Source organism: Peromyscus californicus, unplaced genomic scaffold (assembly GCF_007827085.1).
Source record: "Peromyscus californicus insignis strain IS unplaced genomic scaffold, ASM782708v3 Scaffold_7__1_contigs__length_154581171, whole genome shotgun sequence".
Classification (NCBI taxonomy): Eukaryota; Metazoa; Chordata; class Mammalia; order Rodentia; family Cricetidae; genus Peromyscus; species Peromyscus californicus.
In genome coordinates this window covers 16,031,310-16,050,256 of record NW_026294595.1, presented here as the reverse complement: position 1 = coordinate 16,050,256, position 18,947 = coordinate 16,031,310, and the positions used below count along the sequence as shown (strand labels likewise).

Sequence of the window (18,947 nt, the reverse complement as noted above, 5' to 3'; positions counted from 1 at the left end):
TTATCTGTCAGTTTAAAATTATAGCCAGTATATAGACACATCATCTCTGCATTTCCCTGATAGCTAATGAAGTTGTGCATCTTTCTGTGTTTATTGGCCATGTGTCCATCTTATTCACAGATACTCTATTCAAAGAGGCCCTTTGCCTTTTTTTTTTTTTTTTTTTTGGTACTGGACATTAAACTCAGGGCTTTGTGTAAACACTGTACCACTGGGCTACATCCTTAGCCTTTTCTATTTTCAGACAGAGTCACACCAAGTTACTCAACCTTTTAAGCAGCTGGGATTGCAGGCCTTGACATTAGCTCCAGACTTTTGCCTATTTTTAAAACTGGATTGTTCTTTTTATATTGAGTTATAAAACTTAGATATTAAACATAAGTCCTGTTTGTATCACCTATTGAAAAGACTTTCTCTCCCCTACAAATTACCTTGTTACTTTGGTTAAAAGGTTTGTGGATCTCTTCCTTTTTTTTTTTTTTTTTTTTTTTTTTTTTTTGGTTTTTCAAGACAGGGTTTCTCTGTGTAGTTTTGATGCCCGTCCTGGATCTCACTCTGTAGACCAGGCTGGCCTCAAACTGACAGAGATTCGCCTGGCTCTGCCTCCTGAGTGCTGGGATTAAAGGCGTGCGTCACTGCCACCCGGCAGATTTGTGGATCTATATTTGGACATCCCAACACTGTCATTTTGGTCTGTTTTTCTGTCATTTCAGTTTGAAATATTTCCTCATATTTCTTATGGTTTATTCTTTGACCCATTCTTTGCTTGGAAGTGTATTGCTCAATTTCCAAATGTCTTATGTGGTCTTCTAGATAAGATACCTCTGTACATTGTTGACTTAAGGACCTTGTGATAAGAAAACATGGCCATATGACTTTCTTCATGGTAATTTAGAGTCTCTGGTAGTCCTGCATCTTGTTTCTGTCTAAAAGTTTACTCTCTGCCGGGTGGTGGTGGTGCACGCCTTTAATCCCAGCATTCGGGAGGCAGAGGCAGGTGAATCTCTGAGTTTGAGGCCAGCCTGGGCTACAGAGTGAGTTCCAGGACAGGCTCCAAAGCTACACAGAGGAACCCTGTCTCAAAAAACCAAAAAAAAAAGTTTACTCCCTAAAAATAGTTACATATCATCATGATATGTAACTATTTTTAGATATGTGATACATTAACTTATATAGAAGGAGAATGTATAAAAATCACCAAGCACAAAAGGGGAATGAAAATGGAACAACCGATAACACTAGACAATGAATAAACTTGTAGATAATGTAATAGAAACAACAACATCCAACAAGATCCACCTTGTGCCGTGATATCAGTGTAAAATTCCACAAAGTCAGTTTGGTCAAGTTGAGTGACAGCGTAGTTTCGGTCCTCTGCATCCTCGCTGGTATTCTGTCATCTAGTTCACTAGTCAGAAGACAGGGGCTTGGGATTCCATAGAAATATCTGTGTCTTTTCTTTCGTTTCTCTCAATACCGTCAGTTTTGACTCGGTGAATCTGGTAAGTCCCTTACGGGTTCACGTACATTCGGAATCTCATATCTTCTTAGGAACTCGACACTCCTGACCCTTTTCTTCACAGTATTATCTCTGCACTCAATTTTGCTTTATCTAATATTGAGCCTTCCGTAACGTATTTCCCCCATTCTTTTAATTTCGACAAGTGTGCATATTTGTTGAGAGTTTGTCTCCTGTGACTACAACGCAAGTAGGTCTTGCTTTTTAGCCCTTTTGATAGCTTTGTATTTTAACTGAGGTTCTAATGTCATTGTTGGTTCGTTTTCTGTTTGTCTAATAGTGATTACTTTGATCTAGTCTACTGGTTTTGTTCTGAATTTAAATTGTATACATAATGTAAGAATCCTGTGACAATATTGTTCCATTTACATTCCCCTTCTGTGCTTGGTGATTGTATATATTCTGCTTCCATATAAGTTAATAAACCTCATCATAATATGTTACTATTTTTAGTGAATAAACTTTTAGATAATGTAATAGAAACAAGAAAGAGTCATAGATTAATTTTTCTAGTGTTCTTCTAATTTACATTCATATTGTCCCCCTCATTTTGAATAATTTATTCATTATAATATTTAACAATTAACAATACTAAGGTATATTGTATTAGTTTTAATATAATAAATTATAAATATATAAAATAATTTAATAAATTATAATATAATTCATTTGAATAGTTATTTACTTTTTTCAGATTTTGTCTTCTTGCTTTTTTGGTGGTGGTGGTGGTTTTTTTTGTTTTGTTTTGTTTTGTTTTTTGTTTTTCGAGACAGGGCTTCTCTGTGTAACTTTGCGCCTTTCCTGGAACTCACTTGGTAGCCCAGGCTGGCCTCGAACTCACAGAGATCCGCCTGGCTCTGCCTCCCGAGTGCTGGGATTAAAGGCGTGCGCCACCACCGCCTGGCTGGTGGTGGTTTTTGAGACAGGGTTTCTCTGTGTAGTTTTGGTGCCTTTCCTGGAACTCACTCTGTAGACCAGGCCGTCCTGGAACTCAGAGATCTGCCTGCCTCTGCCTCCCGAGTGCAGGATTAAAGGTGTGCGCCACCACCGCCCAGCTTTTTGCTGCTTGTTTAAGATTTGATGGATACAAAACAACAAGGTGACAGATTATTATTTAATATTTATTTTTGTTTATCCATATGTGTACATATGTGTGTCTGTGTGTATGTGCACATGTGTGCAGGTGTTTAAGGAGGCTAAAATGGGTATCAGCTCCCGTGGAGCCAGAGTTACAGGGAGTTGTGAACCACCCAGCCTTGGAGTTGAAAACAAAGCTGGGATCCTCTGCAAGAGCAATATATGCTCTGAATCACTGAACAGTCTCCAGCCCAGATTTTTTTTTTTTCAGCACCTTAAAGATGCCATTTCTTTGTCTTCTGGCATCATGGCTTCTACAAGAAGTAACCTCAGTTTTGTATGCAATCTATAATATTTTCCCCTCTGGGTGCATGTTAGGTTTTTCTATTTATCTCTGTTAGGTTAGCAGCTATGAAATGGTTTCAGTCTATATTCTTTTTAAAAGCTAACCAGGTATCCTGTCACAATTTCACAGAAGACTGTTCATTATAGCAACAGCAGATCAATATTGCTGAAGAGGCTCCCTGAACCACAGTGTCTACAGCAATGTATGCTCTTGCTTAGGTCTTAAATGTCCTTAAAGGCACATATGCCAGAGGCTTGGTCCCAGCCTTTAGTGTCCTTGAGAAGAGGTGAACCCTTTAGGAGGTGGAACAATAGGAAGAAAGAAGTTAGGTCAGTGGGGGTATGCCCTTGTGGGAGACATTACCCCCTTCCTGTCTCTCTTATGTTTCCTGGCCACCATGGTATGAACAGCCTCCTCTGCCAGTCACTCCACATCATGATGTACTTCCTTGTCACAGGACCAAACATGACAGGTCCAAGTGACCATGGATCTTAGCAACCATGAGTCAAAAAAAATTTTTTTAATTCCTCCTTATAAGTGGTCTATCTCAGGAACTCTGTCATAGCATGAAAGATGATGAATTCAGAGTGTGTGCTGAGGATCATGTGTCCTTAGAACACAGTGGAGCATGTTGTAGGAGAGAAACCCCAATGGTAAAAGGTCTTCTTCTTCTTCTTAGTTACAGCCATTGGAAGCCTGTCCAACCGTCCTTCTGGGTGACAATGACTGAGATTAGGGATCATCATCACAGAAGCACATTTACATATATTCCATGCAGTACTTACTAACAGCTAATTTAGTTAGTTCCTAATCTCGTTACCCATTATATCCTTCCCCCCACAAGGTTCCTTGTGATATTAATCATAGTTTTGATTTTTACTTCCTTAATCCTTACATCCAATAGTTGTGGTTTTGTCTCAGCTGACTACTGGTAGCGATGCCAAGTGTCTTGAAGGCTTTGCTTGACAAAACTCACAGTGCTTGGACGACTTAGACTGACCCTTCACTGCCCTTGGTGGAATTTGCTGCCCAACTCTTGCCTATGTCTTTGACGTGTTTAATGTTTGAATTCCTTGCTGTCAAGGGCCCCTTGCTGAAGGCTGGAACTGGGATAATGTAACAATTCATATGAAGCTGATGTTAATAAGAATAAAATTTATGGTGGTTCCCAAGGAGAATTAGCTATGCAAGAAATTGAGTCTTCTATAGAACCAATTACTTAAGTGGTATTAGCAAGCATGAGACATGGGGTCTAGAATAAATCATTAAAGAAGAAAAACTTAGGGAGATTTTAGAAGCTGACAAACTATAACTGAATCATTAGGCTTTCATGTTTTGCCTCAGAAACACGGAACTAGTATGGACAGGAAAAGATTTTGATTATAAAATTAATGACAAGCCCTGGTGCCCTCCTGAAGGCAAAGTAAGCAGTTTTAGGAATCTTGATGTTCTTTGACTCTTTGCAGGATTGTAATAAAGATAGAGACCACATTGAAACAAGACTTTATGACAGAGACACAAAGAAAACCATCTTGGCTCCGTGAACGGCCTGGCTACTAAGCAGACTTGTCAGATCAGGACTTCTCTGATTGTGGAAAGAATGAAGAGCAGAACACGTTGTTTCAGAAGTCACGGGAAAGAATGGTGGTCTCATGTCAGATAGAAAAGGAAGAACTTAAACAAGGGACCAAGGAGTTAGATTTCCATAGAAAGATCAGATATTCATTATAGTAGATTAACAGAATAATACAGGAGAAGCTTGATATAACAGGTAGTAGGAAATAACTTCTGATCTACTAACTTAGTCAAACTTAAATAGAGACATCCTGTCTAGTATTTCTGTAACCACAATGCTTTACAACACCAATTTTAAGAAAAAAGATACTGAGTTAAAAGAATTGATTTTATCATAATGTTAGATTTTAGTTCTCATGAAATGTGCTGTTTGCCCATTTTGTTTTTTTACTTTGATATGCTTATGTGATCGAGGAAGACTTTAGAAAACGTATGTACCATGAAAAGTCTGTATAATCAATGAGTAAAGTCTATGAGGAAGTGATTTTGTGTATAAATAAAGCCTGTGAGAGATGCAGGTTGTCAGAACAGGACAAGCCGTACCGAGATGTACTTCCTTTCTGACCATCTCTCATAAAATGGAACTCGGAAGTGTCCTGTGTCCGATTCCTCCATTGCCACTCCTGCATCCACCCATCTTCAGACCCTGCCCTCATCCGGAGCTGGACTCCGGCATATTGGCTATTTCTTCTTGACTACAATTCACATGCGTCTGTTTCTTTGGTTGTTGTGTGGGGAACATTGTGGATGACTTGTAGCTGCTCTGAATTCTGTTACTATCCTCTGAAGGGCGCCAAGGAAGTTAAATTATTGGAAGCACATCTCGGCCTTGTGCTGATTGGTTTTATAAGTTACTTGGAAGATTTCTTTCCATTCTGTCCCTAATTCTAGGGCATATCCCTTACTCTTGGGATGTAACTATCCTGAAATTTCAATGGGAAGCTCAAAGTGGTTTTTGCCTGGCTGTCTGAACTATCAGGACTTAAACTACATTCCCAGGTTCATGATTGTTTTCTTTGATATTTGCATTCCAGCCCCTGTGCATTCGCTCAGGAGTCCCAGAGATTTGAAAGGAACTTGTGAGCATATGTGGAGCCTTCCCTGTAGTTGGACCCTTCCTCTGTTAGAATTTTCCACTCTCACGGGAGTCATGTGCCCCTCACCACCACCCAACACACACTCTCGGCATGCTTATATCAACTGGTGCATATCTGCCAGGCAGACTGCAGGTTTTGATGTGCCCGGTTCCTCCCATCCCATAGTGCCCACCCAGTGTCTGGTATGCTCATAGGAGATACACAGGACATAGATAGTTCAGAGTCAGTCCGAATTTATAACTTAGCATCAGGCCTGTCTTCTCTCTCTCTCTCTCTCTCTCTCTCTCTCTCTCTCTCTCTCTCTCTCTCTCTCTCTCTCTCTCTCTCTGTGTGTGTGTGTGTGTGTGTGTGTGTGTGTGTGTGTGTGTGTGTGTGTGTGTGTCCTCAGTGGCATTATTTACCCTGCTTCCTACCTTGAAAGTTGTGAGGATTAGATGTGTTAAGACATAAAATTTATGACCTGGAACCCAGCACTCCACACATATTAGCTATGGCTCTTGCTTATAGGGCAGTTTGTCAACGGTGTTTTAGGCAATTTGGCTTTTTTCCAAGTTGTACGTTTCTGGGGCAGCTAAAATGTCACTGGATACACACAAAAAAACATGGCATCACTTCTTTCAAAATTCCACTCCATGCCTTACATGGTGACGGGGAAAATAAGCTGGATGGCGCCAGAGAGAAGAGTATTGAAAATACAGAGCTTCTTGCCAAGCGCCAGTCTATGTCTGAGGGTAAGTTTGGGAAAATGTCTTTGCGTCTCAAGTCACAACTGTTTGCCAGCATGCGGCCAATGCAGACCAGTTAGTGAAAGTTCACAGCGGGTCAACAGCTAGGGGCAGGCGAAGTTCTGAGCTCCAATAATGCGTTCTTTGCCTGTGTCTACTAAATAAGTAAGAAATAATGGATTTGTGGCGGTCCCGCTGCCGGCATGCAGGTTATGTGGATCTGACCAGTTTCCGGTTTATGTGCTTCACAAAATTAACCAAATGGGGCCAAGGAGCGCGGCTCTCTGCGCGCTGGTTGCGCCCGGCCCAACCCCGCCGCCCAGCCCTGCACCGCGGTCAGACCAGTCCGACGGCTTCACTCCAGCCCGGCCCGCCCCGGCCCGGCCAGCCGATCGCCGCCCTCCCGGAAACCCGGTTCCACGCTGTGCCGCCCCGCAGCCCTCGCGGCCCCAGCCGGCTCCTGGGCGCGGAGCCAAGGGGGCGCCCGGGCTGCGGGAGCCGCGGCAGGAGCCCGGCGGGACGTGGGGAAAGGCACGTGCGATGGGCTCGGCCGCAGTGGCAAGAATTCAATCTGTCGCCTCCCTGACGGTGGCTTCCCGGTCTCCACTGTGTCTTCTCGGTGCACCGGCCAAGACCAGCAGGTGAGCACCTGAGGAGACCTGCTCTGGGGCCAGGACGTGAAGGACGAGGGGGTCCGAGCTAGGGAGAAGCTGCAGGAGGTTCGAGAGCTAACAAGGATCCCAAGAATAAGGCCTAGCTGAAGAGAGGGTTTGGCTGTGCCCCACTGAATATCAGTCTTAGTATGGGGTTCCCTGGCTAACTGAGGTGATGGATCCAGGTCTCTAGCAAAGCAGGGAGCAGGGCCTTGCTTCAAATCTCCCTAACGTTCCCTGGTGCCTGTGACATCCCGGGTGCTCCTCCCTGATGTTACGTGTTTGGTGGGAGCTTAAGGACTGACCCCAGCAATGCGCTGGCATCTCGGACTATGGGGCAGCTCTTTCCACACGGTTGGCACAGGCCTGTCTCCTGAACTCTTCTTGGTGTGTCTGTCCAGAAAACAGCAGACATTCTTGGGAAGGTAAACGTCCACTCAGCTGATAAGTAAACTTCCTCCGCGGTTCCTTTCTGGTCCTAGTATCCAGCCTCACTTGTCCTGTCAGGAAAATGATGATGGGACCAGGAATGTGAATTAGGCTGGGTTTTTCTAGGATACAGGATGGCTTTTGTTGCCCTGGTAAATGCATCCACCCTTTGTCCATGACCTGTATGTCTAGGTCATGAGGCCAACAGCAAAGTCAAGGGCTGGACCTCTCCAGTCTCATGCTCCTGTAAACCTCATTAGCCCAGCCCCTTCCCAAAGCCCAGAGCTGATTGGATGTAATTAGCATCTAATTGTATATCTATGGTTCCTCTACGTGAGAAACACCTCAAGGTCAAGTTTAGACTGCATGAAGTGCGGTGTTTGCTTTTCTTCCTGACATAGTGTTTTCTGTTTGTGGAGGGTGATGGGAAGAACCGTTCCTCTATTCATTTATTCACCAGATACTAGCAGAGCAGCACCTGCTGCTAGGCACAGAGGCCTTGAACACAGTGATCTCCTTTAGATACAGTTTGCTGGGGAAAGGAAGGCAAGCACATGGATTATGTTATCTCAGCATGATGAATGCTCTAACACAAACGTAAACAAGACAGTGAGAGGAAAGGTGTGACAGGAAAAGGATGAGAGAAGCTAGCCCTTGGCTAGAAAGGACAGCAGGAGACATCCTGCGTGAGGTGGGGAGGTGTACCGTCTTCAGGGCTGCACAGGACAGCGAGGCAGAGTTACAAACTGCTTATAAGGCCTCAGTGAGCAATGCCTGAGGGGGTTAGGGGAGGAGCCTTCCCTGAAGTCCCAGGAGCATTTCTTGTTGGGATGTTTAAATACAGGATAGAGCTGCACCTTCCCAGGAGACATGTCCTGTTGTCTTATTTGTTCATTCATTTAACAAATATTTACTCAACAGACTATATCTTCCAGGTTTAAAAACTCATCAATGAACATGATAGCTCTTTTCTTTATGGATCTTATTTTCTGGTGGAAAGAAATGGATAATAAACTATTTATTTATTTATTTATTTATGAGAATCTTGCTATGTGCTATGTCCCACAAGCTGGCCTTGAACTCTTGGTCCTCCTGTGACTCCAAGGTTACAGGAACTCCATGTTCAACAGAGTGATCAGTCCAGGCTAGATAGAAGAGGTGAGACTTGGGCCAGGACTTGAATGAAGAGAGGACATAGCCAGGTGACGACCCGGGGGAAGAAGATCCCTACCCAGGGAATAGTGAATGGAAAGGCTTAGAGATCTGAGCAAGGTGTGAGTTCATCAAACATGTGGGAAGAGTAGGAAGGAGGCCAGGGTAGCTCTGGCAGGTGAGCAGGGGCAGACAGAAATCCGAGCCATTGGAAAAGCAGGCAGCCCCCTCTAGGAGGTTTATAAACTCTGGCTGTAACTCCGGGTCAGGCCTGGCTGTCCACACCAAGCAGGGCGATGGCTGTACTTTTCTCTCCCACTGTCACAAAATACCTGATAGGAACCAAGTAAGGAAAGGGCTATTTGGGCTCCTAGTCTGGAGGTACAGTATGTCACCGTCACCGTGAGAAAGGCATGGCGACAGGAGCCTGAGGCAGCAGGTAACATTGTCTGCAGTCGGGAAGTAGGGAGGGAGGAATGCGCCGAGCCAGCCCTCAGGAATGGTGGGGTCTTCCTTCAGTTAAACGTTTCTAGAATCACCCCCACAGACATACTCAGAAGTGTGTTTCATTGGTGGTTTTTGATCTAATCAAGTTGACAAGTAGAGGAGAGTCAGCAGGAGCTGAGAGCTATTCCATCTGGCAAGAGAGGGATCTGCTCGTACTCAGAACCCATCAACACGTTGCCGGCCCACACAAAGAGAATTAAAGTGGGAATCCTGGGATTTGAGGATGGCAGGAAAAACTGTTGCCTTCTGGGAAATTCCTAACAATCTCTTTTTTTTATCCTGAAATGAATCAGATGATCCAATTAACAGTATTTGACGGAAAAAAAAAGTAGCTGGACAACAGAGTAACTGCATTACTGAGTATGTGCTATATACCAGGCCCCCTTAGCCTCCTATGTGTAGTAATAGCATAGTTAATCCTCACAGCAGAGCTTTGGAGTATACACTGTTGTTATCCCATGAGAAAGCCAGGGCCCAGAGAGAGGAAGTTGTCCGAGGTTGCATGGCAAGAAAGAGGCCTGGCTTTGCCATCTGGAGCAGAGTTTTCAAACCTCTGCTTTTACCTTCCTGTGGTAGTCAGAGACCCAGCCTCAGGCCCACACAGCTAAGGTTCTATCAACGAGTTCTGTCTGTCGCTGCAGCCTTTATAGAAGTGTGGGGTTGGCACTTAGAAAAGATTCCTTCACAAAGTAGTGGCATCTGTGGCTCATTCCTAATAAGCACTGGTCCCAGGCTGTAGAAAGGTGGAGTGGACATGGACACAGGATCAGCTAGTCAGGTACTGTTCAGTCCTACCCAGTGTGAGGCCCAGCCTCATGTCCAAAGTTCCGTTCCCATACTGTGGACGCTGGGGCCCCTCCGCTGTCACTTTATCCCTACTTCCTTTGGATTCCAGCCCTATTCCCAGCACTTCCTCTTCTCTAGTCTGAAACAAAATAGCTGAGGTTAGGTTATTTATTTTTGGTTAAAATCGACGTTTTATTTAGAACATGGTTCTGGAGCCTGAGAAATCCAAGATGGTGTTGCTGGTATCTGACAGGGCCTTCTTATGGCGTCCTAACAGGAAGAGAGCATCACAGAGCCAGACGGAGGAAGCTGGTCAGAGTGGTCTTGTAACAAAGTTACTTTATGATGCCCCTTAATTTCCTCATGTATTCATGAGAGCAAGAGCCCTCGTGACCCAATCACTACCGAGGGTTCCACCTCTCAAACTTATGTCTGACTGAGAATTCTCCACTCATGAACGGTAGGGAACACCTTCAGATCACAGTAACCAGGATGTGCCAATGGGCTTCTTTGATTTTCACACAAAATAATTGAGTGATAGGGAGGATGAGAAGGCGAGAGTCGCCTGCAGTGCCCTGAGAAGGAGAGAGCCTCCTCAGAACACGACTACAGGAAGTGGCAATAAAAGACAGGGGAGGTGTGGAGGCAACATGGTGATGCATGCTCTGTAATTATTTATTATTATTATTATTATTATGGGAATACTCCCAGGAGGCAGAGGCAAGCCTGAGCTCCATGAGGAGATCCTGTCTCTAAAAGCTAAAAAAGAGAGACAAAATACCAGGGCTGTGAGTACATTTGCTCATATTAAAATCTCTCTTTCTCTCTCTCTCTCTCTCTCTCTCTCTCTCTCTCTCTCTCTCTCTCTCTCTCTCTCTCTCTCTCTCTAAGACTGGGTCCCATGTAGCCCAGTCTAGCCTCAAACTAGCCTTGAGCTCTTGATCCTCCTGCCTCCACTTTTTAAGTGCTAGGATTACAAGCATGTGCCACCTTGACCAGTTTTATACAGTGCTGAGGCTCAGTAGGCAAGCATTCCACCAACTGAGCTATATCCCTTACCCCCTAACAGAGACTCTGTGCTCCTTTTATCCATAGGAAGGAATGATTGAAGGAACCTGTGGCTAGTCACATGTTGATCTGTCTCAGTCTTAAAGGGAGAAGAGAGAGATTCAGGAAGCTCTGGGTGAGTCAAACTTGTGCTCTGCGTTTAAATGATTAACAAGGGCTGCGTGCTCAGGAGACAGACTCTTCTAGCAAAGGAAAGAAATATGGTTAAGTACAATATGGAGGTTGTAGGCTAAATTTTCTTTGAACCATAAACATGGCTACATTCTCAAAGGATATTTCTTTAGGACACATATTCTATTTGTAAACAAGCACCCACAGCGCACACACACACACACACACACACACACACACACACACACACACCCCTCCCTTTTCTTTTCTTGTTTTCCTTTTACAGATAGTAAGAAATGATACTCAGGCATGTACCTTTCTGTAAAGCTAGCAGCCGTTCTCAACGATCAATCTTCAAGATATATAAGTGGACTTCACCGTTTCTAAACAAATGTTGAATGTCTCGTTGAATGGGTATCCCATGTTTATCAAGCTGGTTTACAGTTATTTTCCCTTGTTTGCTAGAATAGACCATAATGTGTTAGGTCTACCTGCAACTCATCTGTCTTTTAAGACCTGTTTCAGAGTGGGAGAAACTCACAAATGTGCCTTTAAAGTTATGTGCACAGCAGACTATTGATGCTCCAGTGACACAGCATGACTTTTACTTATGAAAGTGCTGATTTCCCAACACTTCCACCAACCCAGGGTAGCACCAACTTGTTGGTCTTGTTAGTCTCAAAATGTCCTCACCTTGTAGTTTTAATAGGTATTATTTTATGATGAATCATTTTCTCGGTTTTCCGTGCTTTAAGCTGTTTGTCTTTCTCCATATGCTTCATATCCTCGGTGTGTTTGTTTGCTTCGTATTTCTATAGCAAAATACCAGAGATCATCAACTTGTAAAGGAGAAAGGTTTATTGGGGCACACAGTGTTGCAGGTTTTAGTCTAATGGGCAGTTAGCCTGTTGTTTGGGGCCTGTGATGAGACAGAATATGATGATGGGAATATGAAGTAGAATGATGCTGCTTACTGTTATTTTTAATAAATAAATAAATACACATAGAGGCTTATTCTTAATTATAAAAACCCAGCCTTAGCTTGGCTTGTTTCTTGCTAGCTTGTCTTAACATTTATTATCCCATCTACCTTTTACCTTTGGGCTTTTACCTTTTTCTCTATTTCTGTATACCTTTCATTATTTCTTACTCTGTGACTTGCTGTGTAGCTGGGTGACTGGCCCCTTGCCTCCCCCTCCTCCTTCTCTCACTACTTCTTCCAGATTTCCCCTCCTATTAATTCTCCCTGCCTGCCAGCCTCGCCTATCCTTTCTTCTACCTTGCTCTTGGCCATTCAGCTCTTTATTAGACCAACGGGTGTTTTAGACAGGCAAAGTAACACAGCTTCACAGAGTTAAACAAATGCAACATAAACAAAAGTAATACACCTTCAAATAATATTCCACAACAGCTTACCTCCTACCTGAGAAGCAGAGAGAGAAAGGACATACTGGGTCTGAATATTCTGTTTGAGATGCCTCCAATGACCTAAGACCTCTCACTAGTTCCTACTTTTTAAAGGTGCCACTAAATAGCACTAGAAGCCTGGGCCTTTACTGCATGACACTTCCAGATAGAAACTGTAGTGCGTGGCCTGTGCTTTAAATTGGATATTGGTCTTTTTGTTATTGAATTATAAGGATTCTTTTTTTAACTTTTTTTTTTAAATTATTTGTGGATTTCACATTATGCATTCCAATCCCACTCATCTCCCCATCCCCTGGCATCTGCCCTCTGCTCTTGCAACTTTCCCAAAAACAAAACAAAATTTAAAAGAAAAACCAGAAACCAAAACAACAACAAAAGAAAGAAAGAAAGAAAGAAAGAAAGAAAGAAAGAAAGAAAGAAAGAAAGAAAGAAAGAAAAAATCTCAGTGTAGAAGCTGTAGTGTGGCCCAGTGAGTCACACAGTGAACTCTTTAGTCCATACATTTTTACTTGTAAGTGTTCATTGCTATGAGTCATTGGTTCAAGGCCTCTGGCTTCTGCTGCACTAGTGATACTGGGCCCTCACTAGGACTCCTCTTGGATATCCTGTTGTTGTCCAGTGTTGTGGAGATCCTGCAGTTTGGGATCTGCAGGTCCTGCCCCTTCACATGTTCTAACAGTTCATAGATGAAGTGGATGTTGGGGTGGCACAGCACTGCTCTGGGCCTGGGTGGTAGCTGGGTTGGTCAGCCCGCCAGCTTTCCCTCACTCGGCCGAGCTCTCCAGTCCTGCCCCAGCTAGCTCACGAAATGCAGCCTGCAGCAAGGAGCGGGGCCAGTTCTGCTCTCAGATTATCAAATCCAGGTCATCCACACTCACACCACCGGGCCAGCTCTACTGTTTTGCCCAGGTGAGGCGCAGGGCCTGCTCTCTCGATTGCCATAGGGGGCATACGAGGGGGCACATAGGGTGTGTCTCCTGCTCTCATGCCCTCAGGGCCGGCTCACCTGCATCCCCACCAACAGGGTCAGCTCTAGTGTGCTGCCCAGGGGAGGTGTAGGGCCTCTTCTCCCATGTGCTGCAGCCAGTGAGGGGCAGGGCCAGCTTTCCCACTCTGCGACGCCAGGGTCAGCTCTCCCACCTGTTACCTCCCCTACCCCAACCTGTGAGAAGCGACTCCCCTGCTGTGTTTATGATGGGTTTATCCTTCGAGCTGGACACATTTTAGAAAAGTATGCTGTTGACTTATATATGCATGAATCATAAATTACATTCTGCTGTACATTATCATTTTTTTTTAAAAAAATGTATCTTTTATTTGCAAATGTGTGGGAGGTGCCAAAAGTCCTCAGGCTTGGTGGTTGGCACCTTTACCCGCTGAGCCATATTGCTGGCCTCATCATCTTTTTCTTACCTGCTAAAGACATTTTTTTTTTTTTTTTGTAATTGGATTGCCAGTGATATACACTTTGCTTGCTCTTTCTGTTGGCCAGATAGCTGGAGTTTGGGAAATATTCTAAGAGTCAGTTATTTTTGGATTAGTCTGGAAGGGGTGACTGGGGTATTGTGGTGGAAGACCTGAGGGTGGAGAACGTTGTATGAGAATGGGGGAAAGAAACAGAGCTGATCAAGAGGACAGTGGAAAGCCCATTCCATAGGGTGTTTTGTTTTGTTTTGTTGATAGGGGCGGTTATTGTGAATGGAGGGTGTCCAGTCAGTGAAGATTCCCAGGGAAGGATGATGTCATATTGGTGGGAATTTAGGATGAGCTGAGGACCTGCTACCTGAGAGGTCAGGAGCCCCTGCTGCTCTCAAATCAGACAGGAGAGGTCACTGTACCACTGAGCCCTCCAGGCATAAGAGGAAAGACAGGGCCCAGGCTGGTGGCAAGGCTGCTCACAAGGAAAACCAGCAACTCTGAGACTGTTTGCTAGACAGGTCCTGGGAGTGGCTGACTCCAAGGCAAGTGTGAGGAGGGTGCTCTTGGCACATGAGCAGGCTGCTAAGTCTGAAGTCCTGTGGAGAGTTCATCTGTGGGTGGGACTCTGGATAGGGCTTGAAGAGTCTTCAGCAAGTTCCTGGGAGGGGAGCATGTGGGAGTGAGATCAGCCCGGAAGAGCAGAGTAAAGGGCCAGAGAGGCCTGGCCAGAACAAGAGCCCAGGGGCAGCTGTGTAAGAAGTGGATGGACAGGCCGGGCCAGCTGAGGAGACATAGCACATTTTAATGGACTCTGCCATTCTGGAATCTGAGCCTGAGTCGGGGGTGGGAGGTGGTATAGACAAGGCCTAAGGAATTATCCCTTCCTGCCTGCCTTGGAGGGTGCAGAACAGGCATGCAGTGAAAAGGGCAAATGATTGAAGAAGCCCAGTATGCTGGCTCAGTCCCCCAGCTGGAAGGCCCAAGCTCCAGTCCTGCAGGGAGTTGTCAACCCTGAGGGTGACATGGTTGGAGCAGCTTGTGTCTGTCTTCACTGGTACAGAGAGCTCTGCTCATCTCGGGGCTTTGCTGCTGTGGGCAATATTAAGCATGGCACTCCAGGGGAGTGTGTGACCTTTTTGGTCACCCAGGAAGTGCCTTGGATTGTCTTCCTTCTTCACCCTGTCAAAAGTGAAAAAGAACAAGCATACATGTTCTTTTTTTATGATTCCATGATTTGCTAACACACCTGGTTTTCCAGTCAATGATTGACAGCTGGTCAGAATGAATGGGCACTATGAAGAAGACAGTCTACCTTTTCTCCAAAAGGGAAAGTGCAAGAAATGCTGAGACCTAGCTGTAGTGTCAGCTCAGTTATGTGTTCTTGTCATGATTTTTGGCAGGGGAGTTTTTCTTCTATAGTATTTTTATTTAATAGTTTTCTTTGAGTATATGAAGTGGGTATTTTAGCATCTTACCTTGATAATACCATCTGTGAGACTACAGGATCGCTAGAGCGCTTGTAATTTTCTTAATGCATAGTCACATAAATGCTTAACTACTAAAAATATGTTAAAGCATTAAAAATATTTTTTTAAATGTATACACCCACTTAGACAGACACAGCCTTAGATTTGTGTATTTGCAGAGGGGTAGGTAGGTAATCTTGGAGCCGAAGCTTCTTCCCAACCCTGTGCAGGAGAGGATAAATCTGTTTCCTCTACCTTCTTAGTGACTGGGAACCGAAAATGAAACAGAAAAAAGACAGGTTAACAGGAGAGGCTGGACTTTTAAATGATTACATTAAAGGCCTAGACACCTAACAGTAGAGAAAAAGAGGAGCAGGAAAAGGCTTCTCTAGGAAGAACACGTAAGATTCTGTTGGGAAGAAAGATAGATTTGAGGGAGGAAGTTTGTGATACTGTTTGTGTAGGTCCGAATGATCTTGCTGTCTTCAGGGCCATAAAACGGTCCCAGGGATTGGCTGAGGTTTACTTTCTGTGTTCCCTTCCAGGAGTAGACACTTCCAAAGAAGGCATTTGTAGATGCCTTATTTCTCAGAGGTTGCTGCATTCTGTTGTGTAAAATCAGTTCTGTCTAAGAAGGCTTCGTTCGTATTTGCTGAATCTTTAAATGTCTTTACCACGCACCCTGTTTGGGGAGACTGAGTCTATCGTGGGGACCCGAGGCCCCCTGGTTAGGCTAGGCTGGCTGCCAGTGAGGCCCTAGGATCCCCGGTGTCTGCCTCCCTAGTGCTGGGACTATAAGCAGGTGTCATACAGTGCAACTTTTTATGCAGGTGCTGGGGATTGAACCCATGTCTTCACACTTGTACGGCAAGCAAGCATCTTACCAATTGAGCTAGCTCCCTAGTCCATAAACAGTTTTCTTAAATTAATAATATACTTTGAGCATCTTTCTGCTTAAATATCTTTTAAAAACAAGATCAGTGATGGTTGCCTGGGTTCCTCCAGCTGAGGTGGAGGATGTGCATATTTTGCTATTGTAAGTATTGGTGAGTTAGTGTGCTCCAGCAGATGTTTAGTGGGTGCCTTTTGGTGAGGGAGGGTAATTCACTATGGAGACCACTCACCGACCACATGAGAGGGATAGATAAGTGGCTACATGAAAAGTGCTGACCCAAAAATCTCCCAGCCACGAAGTGAAGGCAGACAAAGAGGAGAGCCTTGCGAAAAAGAAAGAGTGAGCTTCCATGAGGAGCAGAGGAAATCTGGGGCACCCTGGCTTGGGTGCTCTGCCCAGGAGCACCAGTCCACAGACACAGGGGGTCTTCAGTTTGACCAGGAATGCTTCCTCAGGTCACCTGACCAGAGCAGCCAACACAGAGATAGATTGTAGCAGGCTTTTTCTTTTTCTTTTGGGCCACCAACCAGCTCCCAAATCATGAATGACAGAGACTTCTTACTAGTTATGAATGCTCGGCCTAGTTAGGCTCATTTTTGGCTAGCTCTTTTAACTTAAACTAGCCTATTTCTCCTTTTCTACTTTTTACCTTTCTTTATTCTGTATGTCTCTCTTTCCTTCTTACTCCGTGGCTGGCTGGGTAGCTGGGTGGTTGGGTGGCTGGGTGGCTGGGTGGCTGAATGGCTGAATGGCTGGGTGGCTGGGTGGCTGGGTGGCTGGCCCCTGGTGTCTCTCTTGTTCTGTCCTCTCTCCTTCTCCTTCACTTCTCTCTCAAGCCTAGATTTCTCCTATTTATTCTCTCTGCCCATCAGCCCGCCTATCCTTTCTCTTGCCTAGCTGTTGGCCATTTAGCTTTTTATTAGACCAATCAGATGCCTTAGAAAAGGTGAAACAAATGCAACATATCTTTACATATTAAACAACTGTAGCATAAACAAATGTAACACACCTTTACAGTTAAAATATTCCACAGCATAAACAAATACAACACATCTTTACATAGTTAAAATAATATACCACAACAATAGAGACTTGTACTTCCTTTTTTTTCTTCTTTCAGGGGATTGAAACGAGCATGCTAGATAAGCGCTCTTCTGCTGAGACACATACCCAGGCTAGGTAAGTGCTCTGCTGCAGAGATATATACCTAGTCCGGCTTACTTTTTTTTTTTAGATAGTGTCTCACTAAATTGTTCAAGCTGACCTTGAACTTGCTTTGTAGCCCCAGCATGTCTTAAACTTGCCATCTTCCTGCTCAGCCTCTCAAGTAGCTGAGTGCGGCCTGTGCTGCACTTTCATAATCACTTCCTGATTTCTTCAGGAAGCTGAGAGTAGCACCCATAGCTATGGCTGTGGTGGGAGGCTGGCGGTGGCATTACCTATGGAGTCTTACTCCATCCTTTGTCCTGACTCTGAGAGATGTCCCACTCCCCAATTCTAAGACACAAGCATCCAGGAGGCAGTGCCTTTGGCCCTGCTGTTGTTAGCCACTGAAGACCTGACCCACCCACCTCCAGCTCTTTGCTTTGGTCCCTGGGAACCCATCTCCCCGGCCAGTGTGATATAAACACCTAACTTGCCAGAGGGGATCTGGGGAGGCTGGTGTCTTCCTTTCTGTATTTACTGAGGGCCCATGCTTGCAGAGCTCAGATTGCTGGCAGGGAATGGGGCTCTGCCTGGAAATAGATCACACAGCTGCCTTACTGCAGGCTTCTCCAAAGGAAAGAGCTTTTCCAGGGGCAGATTTAAAGACCTATGAGATATATCAGCCCCCTCACCCCCAACTCTCCCATCACACTGCCTGCTACTTGCCCAGAGGTTCAGTGTTTCAGCTCTGCCAGCCCTAGAGTTTTGAGACGTTCTGATGGGAGAAAAAGCTTCAGGGTTCCACACAGGAGCCCCGCTGGCTTGGAGAGAAGGCCTGCCCTCTACCACAGTGTTGCAATGCTTCTATCCACAGCACATGGATGGTAGCAAGGTAGAGGAAGGGTATTTGCTGTCTACTGTTTGAGTCCCAGTAATTCCTCTGACCTCTAGTCTCCTCCTCTTCCTGGAGCACTGGAAGTGAGCCTTCACCCATAAGCTCCCAAGAGAAAGTGCCAGTGAATCAGGAAAGCCTGGCGAATGAATGTCTGTAAATGTCTGTGCACAGCCTGCCTCACAAAGGCTGAGGTAATGATAAGAGGGTCCTATCTCCCTGCCCCACACTTCCCTCTCCTCCCTTGGGGCCTTAGGAGGGGCTCTTCTCCCAGGAGATGTCCCCTCCCCCTCCCATGCTCACTGTGAGAAGACACCTCTTACTGCCACCACCTGTGATGAAGGGCTTCCTCTGTGGGCAAACAGGAAGCAGCTCACCTCTCTCGGGAGCAGGAGGGACTCTTGCCATGCTGCCTATCTTGGGCCGTGTGGGCTGTGTGCTGCTGCGGAGTGTGTGGTCAGCTCACCTCTCAGGAGCAGGAGGGACTCTGGCCATGCTGCCTATCTTGGGCCGTGTGGGCTGTGTGCTGCAGAGTGTGTGGTCAGGATGTGTTTGGGTTCTCAGGAGGGGATGGTGGACTGGGGAGAGAATCCTTGAGTGGAAGGAGAAGGATGGCAAAGGTAAAGCTCACTACTTGGGACTCCAGGACCAGGGGC

At 45.2% G+C, this 18,947-nt stretch overlaps 1 protein-coding gene across 1 annotated transcript in view; it reads left to right on the top strand.

Annotated features, from left to right (window-relative positions):
- Window positions 1-6,752: 6,752 nt before the first annotated feature.
- The window catches only part of Psd4 (pleckstrin and Sec7 domain containing 4), a 40,175-nt gene continuing 27,980 nt past the window's right edge, over window positions 6,753-18,947 (top strand). The window contains exons 1-3 of the mRNA XM_052725169.1: window positions 6,753-6,980; window positions 10,962-11,049; window positions 17,374-17,432. The gene's annotated coding sequence lies outside the window, so the exon portion shown is untranslated. The remainder of the gene's footprint in view (window positions 6,981-10,961; window positions 11,050-17,373; window positions 17,433-18,947) is intronic.